We start from the raw sequence: 16,702 nt of genomic DNA on the forward strand, positions 1-16,702 counted from the left end.
ACAGTGAAATGCTGAATACAACAGGTGTAGTAGACCTTACAGTGAAATGCTGAATACAACAGGTGTAGTAGACCTTACAGTGAAATGCTGAATAAAACAGGTGTAGTAGACCTTACAGTGAAATGCTGAATACAACAGGTGTAGTAGACCTTACAGTGAAATGCCGAATACAACAGGTGTACTAGACCTTACAGTGAAATGCTGAATACAACAGGTGTAGTAGACCTTACAGTGAAATGCTGAATACAACAGGTGTAATAGACCTCACAGTGAAATGCTGAATACAACAGGTGTAGTAGACCTTACAGTGAAATGCTGAATACAACAGGTGTAGTAGACCTTACAGTGAAATGCTGAATACAACAGGTGTAATAGACCTCACAGTGAAATGCTGAATACAACAGGTGTAGTAGACCTTACAGTGAAATGCTGAATACAACAGGTGTAGTAGACCTTACAGTGAAATGCTGAATACAACAGGTGTAATAGACCTCACAGTGAAATGCTGAATACAACAGGTGTAGTAGACCTTACAGTGAAATGCTGAATACAACAGGTGTAATAGACCTCACAGTGAAATGCTGAATACAACAGGTGTAGTAGACCTTACAGTGAAATGCTGAATACAACAGGTGTAGTAGACCTTACAGTGAAATGCTGAATACAACAGGTGTAATAGACCTCACAGTGAAATGCTGAATACAACAGGTGTAGTAGACCTTACAGTGAAATGCTGAATACAACAGGTGTAGTAGACCTTACAGTGAAATGCTGAATACAACAGGTGTAATAGACCTCACAGTGACATGCTGAATACAACAGGTGTAGTAGACCTTACAGTGAAATGCTGAATACAACAGGTGTAGTAGACCTTACAGTGAAATGCTGAATACAACAGGTTTAGGTAGACCTTATAGTGAAATGCTGAATACAACAGGTGTAGTAGACCTTACAGTGAAATGCTGAATACAACAGGTGTAGTAGACCTTACAGTGAAATGCTGAATACAACAGGTGTAGTAGACCTTACAGTGAAATGCTGAATACAACAGGTGTAGTAGACCTTACAGTGAAATGCTGAATACAACAGGTGTAGTAGACCTTACAGTGAAATGCTGAATACAACAGGTTTAGGTAGACCTTACAGTGAAATGCTGAATACAACAGGTGTAGTAGACCTTACAGTGAAATGCTGAATACAACAGGTGTAGTAGACCTTACAGTGAAATGCTGAATACAACAGGTGTAGTAGACCTTACAGTGAAATGCTGAATACAACAGGTGTAATAGACCTCACAGTGAAATGCTGAATACAACAGGTGTAGTAGACCTTACAGTGAAATGCTGAATACAACAGGTTTAGGTAGACCTTACAGTGAAATGCTGAATACAACAGGTGTAGTAGACCTTACAGTGAAATGCTGAATACAACAGGTGTAATAGACCTCACAGTGAAATGCTGAATACAACAGGTGTAGTAGACCTTACAGTGAAATGCTGAATACAACAGGTGTACTAGACCTTACAGTGAAATGCTGAATACAACAGGTGTAGACGTCCCAGTAACATGCTGACTTATGAACACCTAATCAACCGTACAGATTTAAAAAATACGGATAAGAATGAGAAATAAAAGTAACAAGTAAAATAACAATAGTGAGGATATATACAGGGGGTACCGGTACAGAGTCAATGTGGAGGCTATATACAGGGGGTACCGGTACAGAGTCAATGTGGAGGCTATATACAGGGGGTACTGGTACAGAGTCAATGTGGAGGCTATATACAGGGGTACTGGTACAGAGTCAATGTGGAGACTATATACAGGGAGTACTGGTACAGAGTCAATGTGGAGGCTATATACAGGGAGTACTGGTACAGAGTCAATGTGGAGACTATATACAGGGAGTACTGGTACAGAGTCAATGTGGAGACTATATACAGGGAGTACCGGTACAGAGTCAATGTGGAGGCTATATACAGGGGGTACCAGTACAGAGTCAATGTGGAGACTATATACAGGGGGTACCAGTACAGAGTCAATGTGGAGGCTATATACAGGGGTACCGGTACAGAGTCAATGTGGAGGATATATACAGGGGGTACCGGTACAGAGTCAATGTGGAGGATATATACAGGGTTACCGGTACAGAGTCAATGTGGAGGCTATATAAAGGGGTACGGTACAGAGTCAATGTGGAGGCTATATACAGGGGTTACGGTACAGAGTCAATGTGGAGGCTATATAAAGGGGGTACCGGTACAGAGTCAATGTGGAGGCTATATACAGGGGTACCGGTACAGAGTCAATGTGGAGGCTATATACAGGGGTTACCGGTACAGAGTCAATGTGGAGGCTATATAAAGGGGTACCGGTACAGAGTCAATGTGGAGGCTATATACAGGGGGTACCGGTACAGAGTCAATGTGGAGGCTATATACAGGGGTACCGGTACAGAGTCAATGTGGAGGCTATATACAGGGGTACCGGTACAGAGTCAATGTGGAGGCTATATACAGGGGGTACCGGTACAGAGTCAATGTGGAGGCTATATACAGGGGGTACCGGTACAGAGTCAATGTGGAGGCTATATACAGGGGGTACTGGTACAGAGTCAATGTGGAGGCTATATACAGGGGGTTATTTACAGAGTCAATGTGGAGACTATATACAGGGGGCTACAGAGTCAATATGGAGGCTACATACAGGGGTACTGGTACAGAGTCAATGTGGAGGCTATATACAGGGGTACTGGTACAGAGTCAATGTGGAGGCTATATACAGGGGGCACCATCACAGAGTCAATGTGGAGGCTATATACAGGGGGTCCGGCACAGAGTCAATGTGGAGGCTATATACAGGGGTACCTTTACAGAGTCAATGTGGAGGCTTATACAGGGGTACTCACAGAGTCATTGGAGGCTATATACAGGGGTACTGGTACAGAGTCAATGTGTGCATTTTTATATACAGGCATTTATTACGGTACAGAGTCAATGTGGAGGCTATATACAGGGTATTACGGTACAGAGTCAATGTGGAGGCTATATACAGGGTATTACGGTACAGAGTCAATGTGGAGGCTATATACAGGGTATTACGGTACAGAGTCAATGTGTGTCCATGTAGGTAGAGTTATTTAAGTGAATAGTAGGGTTGCAAAGGGCTGGAAACGTTCCATGGGAAGTTAAGCCCGGGAATGTTGCATGAATTCATCAAAAAGTTTATAACAGTGAACCTTTTGGTTGAACTATCCCCAATTCAATGGAATTGCAACCCTCTGCATGCACAGTGCATTTTTCCATCACATGCACAGTGCATTTTTCCATCACATGCACAGTGCATTTTTCCATCACATGCACAGTGCATTTTTCCATCACATGCACAGTGCATTTTTCCATCACATGCACAGTGCATTTTTCCATCACATGCACAGTGCATTTTTACATCACATGCACAGTGCATTTTTCCATCACATGCACAGTGCATTTTTCCATCACATGTGCAGTGCATTCTTCCATCACATGTGCAGCTGATTCTCAAGATCTTGCACACTACTGAGATGCTATTGAGCCCACACTACTACACTGTCTGAGCCAACGACTACGTGCTTTCTGGTAAGTTTTGATTACTGGGTGGGGTGAATATATTTTATATGACATACATGATTTTTTGTTAACTAGTAAATAGTAGCCTACAGCAAAGTGTGTTTACGTGATTTCTAACTTGTTAACAAATTTCTGCTAGTTTGTTTTTGCTACCATGTGGGGTTTTGCTAGCTTGATCCTGCTAGCTGAGGAGTGTTAATTCACCTGTTTCCATACATGTTTCATTTTAAAACATTTACTTTACAAAGGAGTTGTTTAATCTAACTGCTTAACTATTTATCTGTACGTGGAATTGTATTTGTTTTTTACAAATGTTTTCTAATCTTTACAGGAGAATGGCACGGGCACTAGAAGGAAAAGCTGTGTACATTTGCAAATACTGTGCCAAATCATATGTGGAGAATGCCACAAAGATGCAGAATAATCTGGCCAAAGTGCATAAAGTTCCCTCAGCGCTCACAACAAGCAACCTCTGACAAATGTCCCTCTACTTATATTCGAAGTGAAAATGATGAATCAGACACCTTATCGATGGCAACAGCTCAAGGTCCTCCTGGAATCAGACACCTTATCGATAGCAACAGCTCAAGGTCCTCCTGGAATCAGACACCTTATCGATAGCAACAGCTCATGGTCCTCCTGGAATCAGACACCTTATCGATAGCAACAGCTCATGGTCCTCCTGGAATCAGACACCTTATCGATGGCAACAGCTCATGGTCCTCCTGGAATCAGACACCTTATCGATAGCAACAGCTCATGGTCCTCCTGGAATCAGACACCTTATCGATAGCAACAGCTCATGGTCCTCCTGGAATCAGACACCTTATCGATAGCAACAGCTCATGGTCCTCCTGGAATCAGACACCTTATCGATAGCAACAGCTCATGGTCCTCCTGGAATCAGACACCTTATCGATAGCAACAGCTCATGGTCCTCCTGGAATCAGACACCTTATCGATAGCAACAGCTCATGGTCCTCCTGGAATCAGACACCTTATCGATAGCAACAGCTCATGGTCCTCCTGGAATCAGACACCTTATCGATAGCAACAGCTCATGGTCCTCCTGGAATCAGACACCTTATCGATAGCAACAGCTCAAGGTCCTCCTGGAATCTGAAGGTTTTTTTGAACTCAATGGAGGAACGTAGTCAGAGAAATACTGATGAATGTCTTGGTCGAGCTGTGTATGTAACTGGTTCCCCTCTGATGCTCACAGGCAATGTGTATTGGAAGATATTTCTGAATGTTCTCCGCCCAGCATACACCCCTCCAACCAGACATGCTTTATCTACTAATTTGCTGGATGCAGAGTTCAGAGTTCAAGTGAAGGTCAAGCAAATCATAGAGAAAGCAGACTGTATTGCAATCATCTCTGATGGGTGGTCGAATGTTCGTGGGCAAGAAATAATTAACTACATCATCTCCACACCTCAACCTGTATTCTACAAGAACACAGACAGATACAAGGGACAACAGACACACCGTTCTCTACATTGCAGACGAGCTGAAGGAAGTCATCAATGACCTTGGACCACAGAGGGTATTTCCACTGGTGACAGACAATGCTGCGAACATGAAGGCTGCTTGGTCTAAAGCGGAGGAGCCCTAACCTCAGATCACACCCATTGGCTGGGCTGCTCATGCATTGAATCTGCTCCTCAATGACATCATGGCACTGAAAACAATGGATACATTCTACAAGAGAGCCAAGGGAATGGTTAGGTATGTGAAGGGTCATCAAGTTATAGCAGCCATCTACCTCACCAAGCAAAGTGAGAAGAATAAGAGCACCACATTGAAGCTGCCCAGCAAGACCTGCTGGGGTGATGATGTCATCATGTTTGACAGTCTCCTGGAGGGGAAGGAGTCTCTCCAAGAAATGGCCTTGTCACTTCTCACTACAGTCTGCCAATATGGACAGCCCCATCAAGAGGATCCTCCTGGATGATGTATTTTGGGAGAGAGTGATAAGCAGCCTGAAACCTATAGCAGTAGCCATTGCACGGATTGAGGGAGACGATGCCATCCTGTCTGATGTTCAGACTCTGCTTGCAGATGTAAGAGAAGAAATCCGTACTGCCCTGCCCACTTCACTGTTGATCCAAGCTGAGGAAACTGCAATTCTGAAATACATCAAAAAGTGTGAAGACTTCTGCCTGAAGCCCATACACACCGCAGCATACATGTTGGACCCCAAGTCTGCTGGCAAGAGCATCCTGTCTGGTGCAGAGGTCAACAAGGCCTATGGTGTCATCACTACTGTGTCTCGCCACCTCGGCCTGGATGAGGGCAAGGTTCTTGGCAGTCTGGCGAAGTACACTTCCAAGCAAGGGCTTTGGGATGGAGATGCAATATGGCAGTCGTGCCAACATATCTCATCAGCCAACTGGTGGAAGGGACTTTGTGGATCTGAGGCTCTTTCCCCTGTTGCCTCCATCATCCTCCAAATCCCACCGACATCAGCCACCTCAGGGTGCAACTGGTCCTTGTTTGGGAACACAGGCACACACCAGGATGACCAATACAAGGGTTGAAACATTGGTGGCCATCTGGGCAAATTTGAGTCTTTTTGAGCCTGACAACGAGCCACCCTCAACAAGGTTGGAAAGTGACATTGAAGATGAGGCCTCAGAGTCTGATGTTCAAGAGGTGGACATTGAGGAGGTCCAGGGAGAAGATATGGAAGCCTGAGAGGAAGACAACCAAAGCTTTAGTTTCTAGACTATCATTTTACAGATGTATGTTGAAAATGTTTTTGGGAGATGCGATGGATCATTGGGGATCATTCAATATTCCCTTTCTTTTGTTGTTCAGTGAAATTTACATTTACATTTAAGTCATTTAGCAGACGCTCTTATCCAGAGCGACTTACAAATTGGTGCATTCACCTTATGACATCCAGTGGAACAGCCACTTTACAATAGTGCATCTAAATCTCCCATAGCCAGCAGCATACCGCCCTGCCAGCAGCATACCGCCCTGCCAGCAGCATACCGCCCTGCCAGCAACATACCGCCCTGCCAGCAGCACACCGCCCTGCCAGCAGCACCGCCCTGCCAGCAGCATACCGCCCTGTCAGCAGCATACCGCCCTGTCAGCAGCATAACGCCCTGCCAGCAGCATACCGCCCTGTCAGCAGCATACCGCCCTGTCAGCAGCATACCGCCCTGTCAGCAGCATACCGCCCTGTCAGCAGCATACCGCCCTGTCAGCAGCATACCGCCCTGTCAGCAGCATACCGCCCTGTCAGCAGCATACCGCCCTGCCAGCAGCATACCGCCCTGCCAGCAGCATACCGCCCTGCCAGAAGCATACCGCCCTGCCAGCAGCATACCGCCCTGCCAGCAGCATACCGCCCTGCCAGCAGCATACCGCCCTGTCAGCAGCATACCGCCCTGCCAGCAGCATACCGCCCTGCCAGCAGCATACCGCCCTGCCAGCAGCATACCGCCCTGCCAGCAGCATACCGCCCTGCCAGCAGCATACCGCCCTGCCAGCAGCATACCGCCCTGCCAGCAGCATACCACCCTGCCAGCAGCATACCACCCTGCCAGCAGCATACCACCCTGCCAGCAGCATACCACCCTGCCAGCAGCATACCACCCTGTCAGCAGCATACCGCCCTGCCAGCAGCATACCACCCTGCCAACAGCATACCGCCCTGCATCCCATGGCTGGCTTGCCTCTAAAGCAGGGTTGTTCCTGTTTGGTGCCTGGATGGGAGATCAGATGCTGATGGAAGTGGTGTTGGAGGGCTAGTAAAATATCCCAATTGCCCCTTGGCAGTGAATGGGGACATTGCCCTGTGTTGGGTGCCGTCTTTCAGATGGGACGTTAAACGGGTGTCCTGACTCTCTGTGGTCACTAAAGATACCATGGTACTTATCGTAAGGGTAGGAGTGTTAACCCCTGGTGTTCTGGCTAAATTCCCAATCTGACCCTCGTACCATCACAGTCACCTAATCATCCCCAGCTTCATCCCCCTCCACTCCTGTTACTATTCCCCAGGTCGTTGCTGTAAATGAGAATGCGTTCTCAGTCAATTTACCTGGTAACATAAGGGTTAAATAATTAATAATAACATAATTCTTCCAAAGTTTTACTCAGTGTTGGTAGGCTGATTTGGTTGGCTGTTTAAGCCAGTAAAAAGAGGGCTTTACTATTCTTAGGTAGAGTGACTTTTACTTCCCTCAAAGCCTGAGGGGGGCATACTTTCTAGTAGGCTTGGATTGAAGAGCTGGCCAATAGGAGTGGCAATATCATCCACTCCATCACCCTCTCTACCATCACCCCCTCTACCTATCACCCCCTCTACCTATCACCCTCTCTACCTATCACCCTCTCTACATCCCCCCCTACATCACCCTCTCTACAATCACCCTCTCTACAATCACCCTCTCTACAATCACCCTCTCTACAATCACCCTCTCTACAATCACCCTCTCTACAATCACCCTCTCTACCATCACCCTCTCTACCATCACCCTCTCTACCATCACCCTCTCGACATCACCCTCTCGACATCACCCTCTCGACATCACCCTCTCGACATCACCCTCTCGACATCACCCTCTCTACATCCCCCTCTCTACATCACCCTCTCTACCATCACCCTCTATACATCACCCTCTCTACCATCACCCTCTCTACATCACCCTCTCTACATCACCCTCTCTACCATCACCCTCTCTACATCACCCTCTCTACATCACCCTCTCTACATCACCCTCTCTACATCACCCTCTCTACATCACCCTCTCTACATCACCCTCTCTACATCACCCTCTCTACATCACCCTCTATCCAAGTTGTCAGACCCCAGTGGCTTGTCATTGTTGATAGAAAATAAAAAAATGTTTGACCTCTTCCACACTCAACTTTATGGAATTCAAAATTACAATGCTTTTGTCATAATTTGGTCAGTAATACATGAATGTGACGGTTCAGAATGTATCGTTGGCACGGCATAAATGTTCTTCTTGCCAATGAACAAAGTATTAAAAGTAGTTAGGTTTTGTGATGAATGAGCCATCTTGATTCAATGGACGATGTAGCCGCGTTTGAATGATGAAGCCGAGTTTGAATGATGAAGCCGCGTTTGAATGATGAAGCCGCGTTTGAATGATGAAGCCGCGTTTGAGGATACAGGGAAGATGTAATGACCCCTCTCCATCTTGTGTCTGTAGAGAAGAGGACAGCCTCGGCCCATCCGCTTGGATAAGTCCTGTCTCAATCACATCACAGCTATTTTAAGATTCCCTGACAGGAGTATGACTCAATGACTGACCGGCCTCTCTACCCCATACCCAGGAAGAGACCGACTGACCTCTCTACCCCATACCCAGGAAGAGACCGACTGACCTCTCTACCCCATACCCAGGAAGAGACCGGCTGACCTCTACCCCATACCCAGGAAGAGACCGACTGACCTCTCTACCCCATACCCAGGAAGAGACCGGCTGACCTCTCTACCCCATACCCAGGAAGAGACCGACTGACCTCTCTACCCCATACCCAGGAAGAGACCGACTGACCTCTCTACCCCATACCCAGGAAGAGACCGACTGACCTCTCTACCCCATACCCAGGAAGAGACCGACTGACCTCTCTACCCCATACCCAGGAAGAGACCGACTGACCTCTCTACCCCATACCCAGGAAGAGACCGACTGACCTCTCTACCCCATACCCAGGAAGAGACCGACTGACCTCTCTACCCCATACCCAGGAAGAGACCGACTGACCTCTCTACCCCATACCCAGGAAGAGACCGACTGACCTCTCTACCCCATACCCAGGGAAGAGACCGACTGACCTCTCTACCCCATACCCAGGAAGAGACTGACTGACCTCTCTACCCCATACCCAGGAAGAGACCGACTGACCTCTCTACCCCATACCCAGGAAGAGACCGACTGACCTCTCTACCCCATACCCAGGAAGAGACCGACTGACCTCTCTACCCCATACCCAGGAAGAGACCGACTGACCTCTCTACCCCATACCCAGGAAGAGACCGACTGACCTCTCTACCCCATACCCAGGAAGAGACCGACTGACCTCTCTACCCCATACCCAGGAAGAGACCGACTGACCTCTCTACCCCATACTCAGGAAGAGACCGACTGACCTCTCTACCCCATACCCAGGAAGAGACCGACTGACCTCTCTACCCCATACCCAGGAAGAGACCGACTGACCTCTCTACCCCATACCCAGGAAGAGACCGACTGACCCCATCTCTTCTTCTCTGTCCGTCTCCTCTCTCTCCTCCCCATCTCTTCTTCTCTGTCCGTCTCCTCTCTCTCCTCCCCATCTCTTCTCCTCTGTCCGTCTCTCCCTCCCCATCTCTTCTCTCCCGTCTCTCTCTCCTCCCCATCTCTTCCCCATCTCTTCTCTGTCCGTCTCCTCTCTCCTCCCCATCTCTTCTTCTCTGTCCGTCTCCCTCTCTCCTCCCCATCTCTTCTTCTCTGTCCGTCTCCTCTCTCTCTCTCCCCATCTCTTCTTCTCTGTCGTCTCCCTCTCTCCTCTCCCCATCATCTCTTCTTCTCTGTCCGTCCCTCTCTCTCCCCTCCCCATCTCTTCTTCTCTGTCCGTCTCCTCTCTCCTCATCCCATCTCTTATGTCTCCTCTCTCCTCCCCATCTCTTCTCTCTGTCGTCTCCTCTCTCTCCTCCCCATCTCTTCTTCTCTGTCTCTCTCCTCCCCATCTCTTCTTCTCCTCCCCATCTCTTCTCTCTCTGTCTCCCCTCTCTCCTCCCCTCTCTCTCTGTCCGTCTCTCTCTCCTCCCCATCTCTCTTCTCTGTCCGTCTCCTCTCTCTCCTCCCCATCTCTTCTCTGTCTCTCTCCTCCCCATCTCTTCTCTGTCTCTTCTCTCTCTCTGTCTCTCTCTCTCTCCTCCCTCATCTCTTCCCTCTGTCCGTCTCCCTCTCTCCTCCCCATCTCTTCTTCTCTGTCCCCATCTCTCTCTCTCCTCCCCATCTCTCTTCTTCTCTGTCCGTCTCCTCTCCCTCTCCCCTCTCTCTGTCCTCTCCTCTCTCCTCCCCATCTCTTCTTCTCTGTCCGTCTCCTCTCTCTCCTCCCCATCTCTTCTCTCTGTCCGTCTCCTCTCTCTCCCCATCTCTTCTTCTCTGTCCGTCCTCTCTCTCCTCCCCATCTCATCTTCTCTGTCCTTCTCCTCTCTCCTCCCCATCTCTTCTTCTCTGTCCGTCTCTCCTCTTCTTCTCTGTCCGTCTCCTCTCTCTCCTCCCCATCTCTTCTTCTCTCTCCTCCCCATCTCTTCTTCTCTGTCCGTCTCCCCTCTCTCCTCCCCATCTCTTCTTCTCTGTCAAGTCTCTCTCTCTCCTCCCCATCTCTTCTCTGTCTGTCTCCCTCTCTCCTCCCCATCTCTTCTCTCTCGTCTCTCCCTCTCCCCTTCTCTTCTTCTCTCTCCTCCCCATCTCTTCTTCATCTGTCCTCTCTCTCTCTCCTCCCCATCTCTTCTTCTCTGTCCGTCTCCTCTCTCTCCTCCCCATCTCTTCTTCTCTGTCCGTCTCCTCTCTCCTCCCCATCTCTTCTCTGTCCGTCTCCCCTCTCTCCTCCCCATGTCCTTCTCTCTCTCCCCTCTCTTCTCTCCCCGTCTCCTCTCTCCTCCCCTCCCATCTCTTCTCTGTCTCCTCCCCTCCCAGTCTCTCTCCTCTCTCCTCCCCATCTCTTCTTCTCTGTCAGTCTCCTCTCCCATCTCTTCCCTTCTCTGTCCTTCTCTCTCTGTCTCTCTCCTCCCCATCTCTTCTTCTCTGTCCGTCTCCTCTCTCTCCTCCCCATCTCTTCTTCTCTGTCCGTCTCCTCTCTCCTCCCCATCTCTTCTTCTCTTTCCGTCTCCCCTCTCTCCTCCCCATCTCTTCTTCTCTCTCCTCCCCATCTCTTCTTCTCTGTCCGTCTCCTCTCTCTCCTCCCCATCTCTTCTTCTCTGTCTCTCTTCTCTCTCCTCCCCATCTCTTCTTCTCTGTCCGTCTCCTCTCTCTCCTCCCCATCTCTTCTTCTCTGTCCGTCCCCTCTCCTCCCCATCTCTTTCTCTGTCTCGTCTCTCTCTCCTCCCTCCCCATCTTCTCTGTCCGTCTCCTCTCTCCTCCCCATCTCTTCTCTGTCTGTCAGTCTCCCTCTCTCCTCCCCCCTCTCTTCTCTCCCATCTCTTCTCTCTCCCCATCTCTTCTTCTCTGTCGTCTCCTCTCTCTCCTCCCCATCTCTTTCTTCTCTGTCCGTCTCCTCTCTCTCCTCCCCATCTCTTCTTCTCTGTCATCTCTTCTTCTTCTCTCTCCTCCCCATCTCTTCTTCTCTCTCCTCCCATCTCTTCTTCTCTGTCCGTCTCCTCTCTCTCCTCCCCTCTCTCTCCTGTCCTCCTCTCTCCTCCCCATCTCTTCTCTGTCCGTCTCTCTCTCTCCCCCTCCCCATCTCTTCTCTCTCTGTCCTTCTCTCTCTCTCCTCCCCATCTCTTCTCTGTCCGTCTTCTCTCTCCTCCCCATCTCTTCTCTGTCCGTCTCCCTCTCTCCTCCCCATCTCTTCTTCTCTGTCCGTCTCCTCTCTCCTCCCCATCCTCTTCTTCTCTGTCCGTCTCCTCTCTCTCCTCCCCATCTTCTTCTCTGTCCGTCTCCTCTCTCTCCTCCCCATCTCTTCTTCTCTGTCCGTCTCCCCTCTCTCCTCCCCATCTCTTCTTCTCTCCTCCCCATCTCTTCTCCTCTCTCTCCTCCCCATCTCTTCTCTGTCCGTCTCCTCTCTCTCCTCCCCATCTCTTCTTCTCTGTCCGTCTCCCCTCTCTCCTCCCCATCTCTTCTTCTCTGTCCGTCTCCTCTCTCTCCTCCCCATCTCTTCTTCTCTGTCCGTCTCCTCTCTCTCCTCCCCATCTCTTCTTCTCCTCCCCATCTCTTCTCTCTCTCCTCCCCATCTCTTCTTCTCTGTCCGTCTCCTCTCTCCCTCCCCATCTCTTCTCTGTCCGTCTCCTCTCTCTCCTCCCCATCTCTTCTTCTCTGTCCGTCTCTCTCTCTCCTCCCCATCTCTTCTCTGTCCGTCTCCATCTCTTCTCCTCCCCATCTCTTCTTCTCTCTCCTCCCCATCTCTTCTTCTCTGTCGTCTCCCTCTCTCCTCCCCATCTCTTCTTCTCTGTCCGTCTCCTCTCTCTCCTCCCCATCTCTCTCTCCTCTCCTCCCCATCTCTTCTCTCTCTCTCCTCCCCATCTCTTCTTCTCTGTCTCTCCTCCCCATCTCTTCTCCTCCCCATCTCTTCTCTCTCCTCTCCTCTCTCTCCTCCCCATCTCTTCTTCTCTGTCCGTCTCCTCTCTCTCAATTAAGTTTGTAAATATGTACGTGTATATATGTGATCAAGTTAATATATGTCTCCCCATCTCTTCTTCTCTGTCCGTCTCTTCTTCTCTCCTCCCCTCTCTCTCCTCCCCATCTCTGTCCGTCTCTCTCTCCTCCCCATCTCTTCTTCTCTGTCCGTCTCCCCCTCTCTCTCCTCCCCCATCTCTCTCTGTCCGTCTCTCTCTCCTCCCCATCTCTTCTTCTCTGTCCGTCTCCCCATCTCTCTCCTCGTCCCATCTCTTCTTCTCTGTCCGTCTCCTCTCTCTCCTCCCCATCTTCTTCTCTGTCCTCTCTCCCCATCTCTTCTCCTCCCCATCCCCATCTTCTCTTCTCTCCTCTCCCCATCTCTTCTCTCTCCTCCCCATCTCTCTTCTCTGTCCGTCTCCTCTCTCTCCTCCCCATCTCTTCTCTGTCCGTCTCCTCTCTCCTCCCCATCTCTTCTTCTCTGTCCGTCTCCTCTCTCTCCTCCCCATCTCTTCTTCTCTGTCCGTCTCCTCTCTCTCCTCCCCATCTCTTCTCTCTGTCCGTCTCCTCTCTCTCCTCCCCATCTCTTCTCTGTCCGTCTCCTCTCTCTCCTCCCCATCTCTTCTTCTCTCTCCTCCCCATCTCTTCTTCTCTGTCTGTCTCCTCTCTCTCCTCCCCATCTCTTCTTCTCTGTCCGTCTCCTCTCTCTCCTCCCCATCTCTCCTCCCCATCTCTTCTCTGTCCGTCTCCTCTCTCTCCTCCCCCATCTCTTCTTCTCCTCTCTCCTCCCCATCTCTTCTCTGTCCGTCTCCTCCCCTCTCTCCTCCCCATCTCTTCTTCTCTGTCCGTCTCCCCTCTCTCCTCCCCCTCCCCATCTCTTCTTCTCTGTCCGTCTCCTCTCCTCCCCATCTCTTCTTCTCTGTCCGTCTCCTCTCTCTCCTCCCCATCTCTTCTCTGTCCGTCTCCTCCCCATCTCTTCTTCTCTGTCCGTCTCTCTCTCTCCTCCCCATCTCTCTTCTCTGTCCGTCTCCCTCTCTCCTCCCCATCTCTTCTTCTCTGTCCGTCTCCTCTCTCTCCTCCCCATCTCTTCTTCTCTGTCCGTCTCCTCTCTCTCCTCCCCATCTCTTCTTCTCTGTCCGTCTCCTCTCTCTCCTCCCCATCTCTTCTTCTCTGTCCGTCTCCTCTCTCCTCCCCATCTCTTCTTCTCTGTCCGTCTCCTCTCTCTCTCCCCATCTCTTCTTCTCTGTCCGTCTCCTCTCTCTCCTCCCCATCTCTTCTTCTCTGTCCGTCTCCTCTCTCTCCTCCCCATCTCTTCTTCTCTGTCCGTCTCTCCTCCTCCCCATCTCTTCTCCTCCATCTCTTCCCTTCTCTGTCCGTCTCTCTCTCTCTCTCCTCCCCATCTCTTCTTCTCTGTCCGTCTCCCTCTCTCCTCCCCATCTCTTCTTCTCTGTCTTCTCTCCTCCCCATCTCTTCTTCTCTGTCCCAGTCTCCTCTCTCCGTCTCCCCATCTCTTCTTCTCTGTCCGTCTCCCTCTCTCCTCCCCATCTCTTCTTCTCTGTCCATCTCTTCTCTCTCCTCCCCATCTCTCTCTCTCTCCTCCCCATCTCTTCTTCTCTGTCCGTCTCCTCTCTCTCCTCCCCATCTCTTTCTCTGTCTCTCCTCTCTCTCTCTCCTCCCCATCTCTTCTTCTCTGTCCGTCTCCTCTCTCTCCTCCCCATCTCTTCTTCTCTGTCGTCTCCTCTCTCCTCCTCTCTTCTTCTCTGTCCGTCCCCTCTCCTCCCCATCTCTTCTTCTCTGTCCGTCTCTCTCTCTCCTCCCCATCTCTTCTCTGTCAGTCTCCCTCTCTCCTCCCCCCTTCTCTGTCCGTCTCCTCTCTCTCCTCCCCATCTCTTCTTCTCTGTCCGTCTCTCTCTCTCCTCCCCATCTCTTCTTCTCTGTCCGTCTCCCTCTCTCCTCCCCATCTCTTCTCTCTCTGTCTCCTTCTCTCCTCCCCATCTCTTCTTCTCTGTCCGTCTCCTCTCTCTCCTCCCCATCTCCTCTCTCTCCTCCCCATCTCTTCTCTCTCCTCCCCATCTCTTCTTCTCTGTCCGTCTCCCTCTCTCCTCCCCATCTCTTCTTCTCTGTCCGTCTCCTCTCTCTCCTCCCCATCTCTTCTTCTCTGTCAGTCTCCTCTCTCTCCTCCCCATCTCTTCTTCTCTGTCCGTCTCCTCTCTCTCCTCCCCATCTCTTCTTCTCTGTCCGTCTCCTCTCTCTCCTCCCCATCTCTTCTTCTCTGTCCGTCTCCTCTCTCTCCTCCCCATCTCTTCTCCTCTGTCCGTCTCCTCTCTCTCCTCCCCATCTCTTCTCTGTCCGTCTCCTCTCTCTCCTCCCCATCTCTTCTCTCTCCTCCCCATCTCTTCTCCTCTCTCCTCCCCATCTCTTCTCTGTCCGTCTCCTCTCTCCTCCCCATCTCTTCTCTGTCCGTCTCCTCCCCATCTCTTCTTCTCTGTCCGTCTCCTCTCTCTCCTCCCCATCTCTTCTCTCTCCTCTCTCCTCTCTCTCCTCCCCATCTCTTCTCCTCTGTCCGTCTCCCTCTCTCCTCCCCATCTCTTCCATCTCTCCTCTCTCTCCTCCCCATCTCTTCTCTCTGTCGTCTCCTCCCCATCTCTTCTCTGTCCGTCTCCTCTCTCTCCTCCCCATCTCTTCTTCTCTGTCCTCTCCTCTATCTCTCTGTCCTCCCCATCTCTCCCATCTCTTCTCTGTCCGTCTCCTCTCTCTCCTCCCCATCTCTTCTTCTCTCTCCTGTCTCCCATCTCTTCTCCCTCTCTCTTCTGTCCGTCTCTCTCTCTCCCCTCTCTTCTCCCCATCTCTCTTCCCCATCTCTTCTCTGTCCGTCTCCTCTCTCTCCTCCCCATCTCTTCTTCTCTGTCTGTCTCCCGTCTCTCCCCATCTCTCTCTCCCCATCTCTTCTCCCCTCTCTTCTCATCTCCCTCTCTCCTCCCCATCTCTTCTCTTCTCTGTCCGTCTCCTCTCTCTCCTCCCCTCTTCTTCTCCATCTCCTCTCTCTCTCTCCTCTCTCTTCTCCCCATCTCTTCTTCTCTCTCCTCCCCATCTCTTCTCTCTCTTCTCCTCTCCTCTCTCCTCCCCATCTCTTCTCTGTCCGTCTCTCTCTCCTCCCTCTCTCCCCATCTCTCTTCTCTCTCCTCCCCATCTCTTCTTCTCTGTCCGTCTCCTCTCTCTCCTCCCCATCTCTTCTCTGTCCGTCTCCTCTCTCCCCTCCCCCTCTCTTCTTCTCTGTCCATCTCTCTCTCTCTCCCCATCTCCTCTTCTCTGTCTCTTCTCTCTCTCTCCCTCCCCCCCATCTTCTTCTCTGTCCGTCTCCTCTCTCCTCCCCATCTCCCCTCTCTCTCCTCCCCATCTCTTCTCTGTCCAGTCTCCTCTCTCTCCTCCCCATCTCTTCTCTGTCCGTCTCCTCTCTCCTCCCCATCTCTTCTCTCTGTCCGTCTCCTCTCTCTCCTCCCCATCTCTTCTCCTCTCCTCCATCTCTTCTCTCTCTCTCCTCCCCATCTCTCTTCTCTGTCCGTCTCCCTCTCTCCTCCCCATCTCTTCTCTGTCCGTCTCCTCTCTTCTCTCAGTCTCCCTCTCTGTCTCTTCTTCTCTCTCCTCCCCATCTCTTCTTCTCTGTCCGTCTCCCTCTCTCCTCCCCATCTCTTCTCTGTCCGTCTCCTCTCTCCTCCCCATCTCTTCTTCTCTGTCCGTCTCCCCTCTCTCCTCCCCCTCTTCTTCTCTGTCCGTCTCCCCTCTCTCCTC

The 16,702-nt window shown here is 50.6% G+C and overlaps 1 protein-coding gene and 1 long non-coding RNA gene across 8 annotated transcripts in view; one reads left to right on the top strand and one right to left on the bottom strand.

Annotated features, from left to right (window-relative positions):
• LOC118377891 (arginine-glutamic acid dipeptide repeats protein-like) overlaps positions 1-16,702 on the bottom strand; it is a 670,308-nt gene that overhangs the window by 611,007 nt on the left and 42,599 nt on the right. The gene's annotated exons all lie outside the window — the stretch shown is intronic.
• LOC127913137 (uncharacterized) lies at positions 5-1,501 on the top strand. 5 transcript variants are annotated; one of them, XR_008084835.1, is made up of 4 exons: positions 5-404; positions 443-708; positions 1,243-1,323; positions 1,363-1,501. It is a non-coding gene; the product is annotated as an uncharacterized LOC127913137 (long non-coding RNA). The 5 variants fall into 5 exon arrangements; XR_008084838.1 differs by having other exon boundaries at positions 5-290; positions 329-708; XR_008084834.1 differs by having other exon boundaries at positions 5-708.

The sequence above is a fragment of the Oncorhynchus keta genome, chromosome 28 (assembly GCF_023373465.1).
Source record: "Oncorhynchus keta strain PuntledgeMale-10-30-2019 chromosome 28, Oket_V2, whole genome shotgun sequence".
NCBI lineage: Eukaryota > Metazoa > Chordata > Actinopteri > Salmoniformes > Salmonidae > Oncorhynchus > Oncorhynchus keta.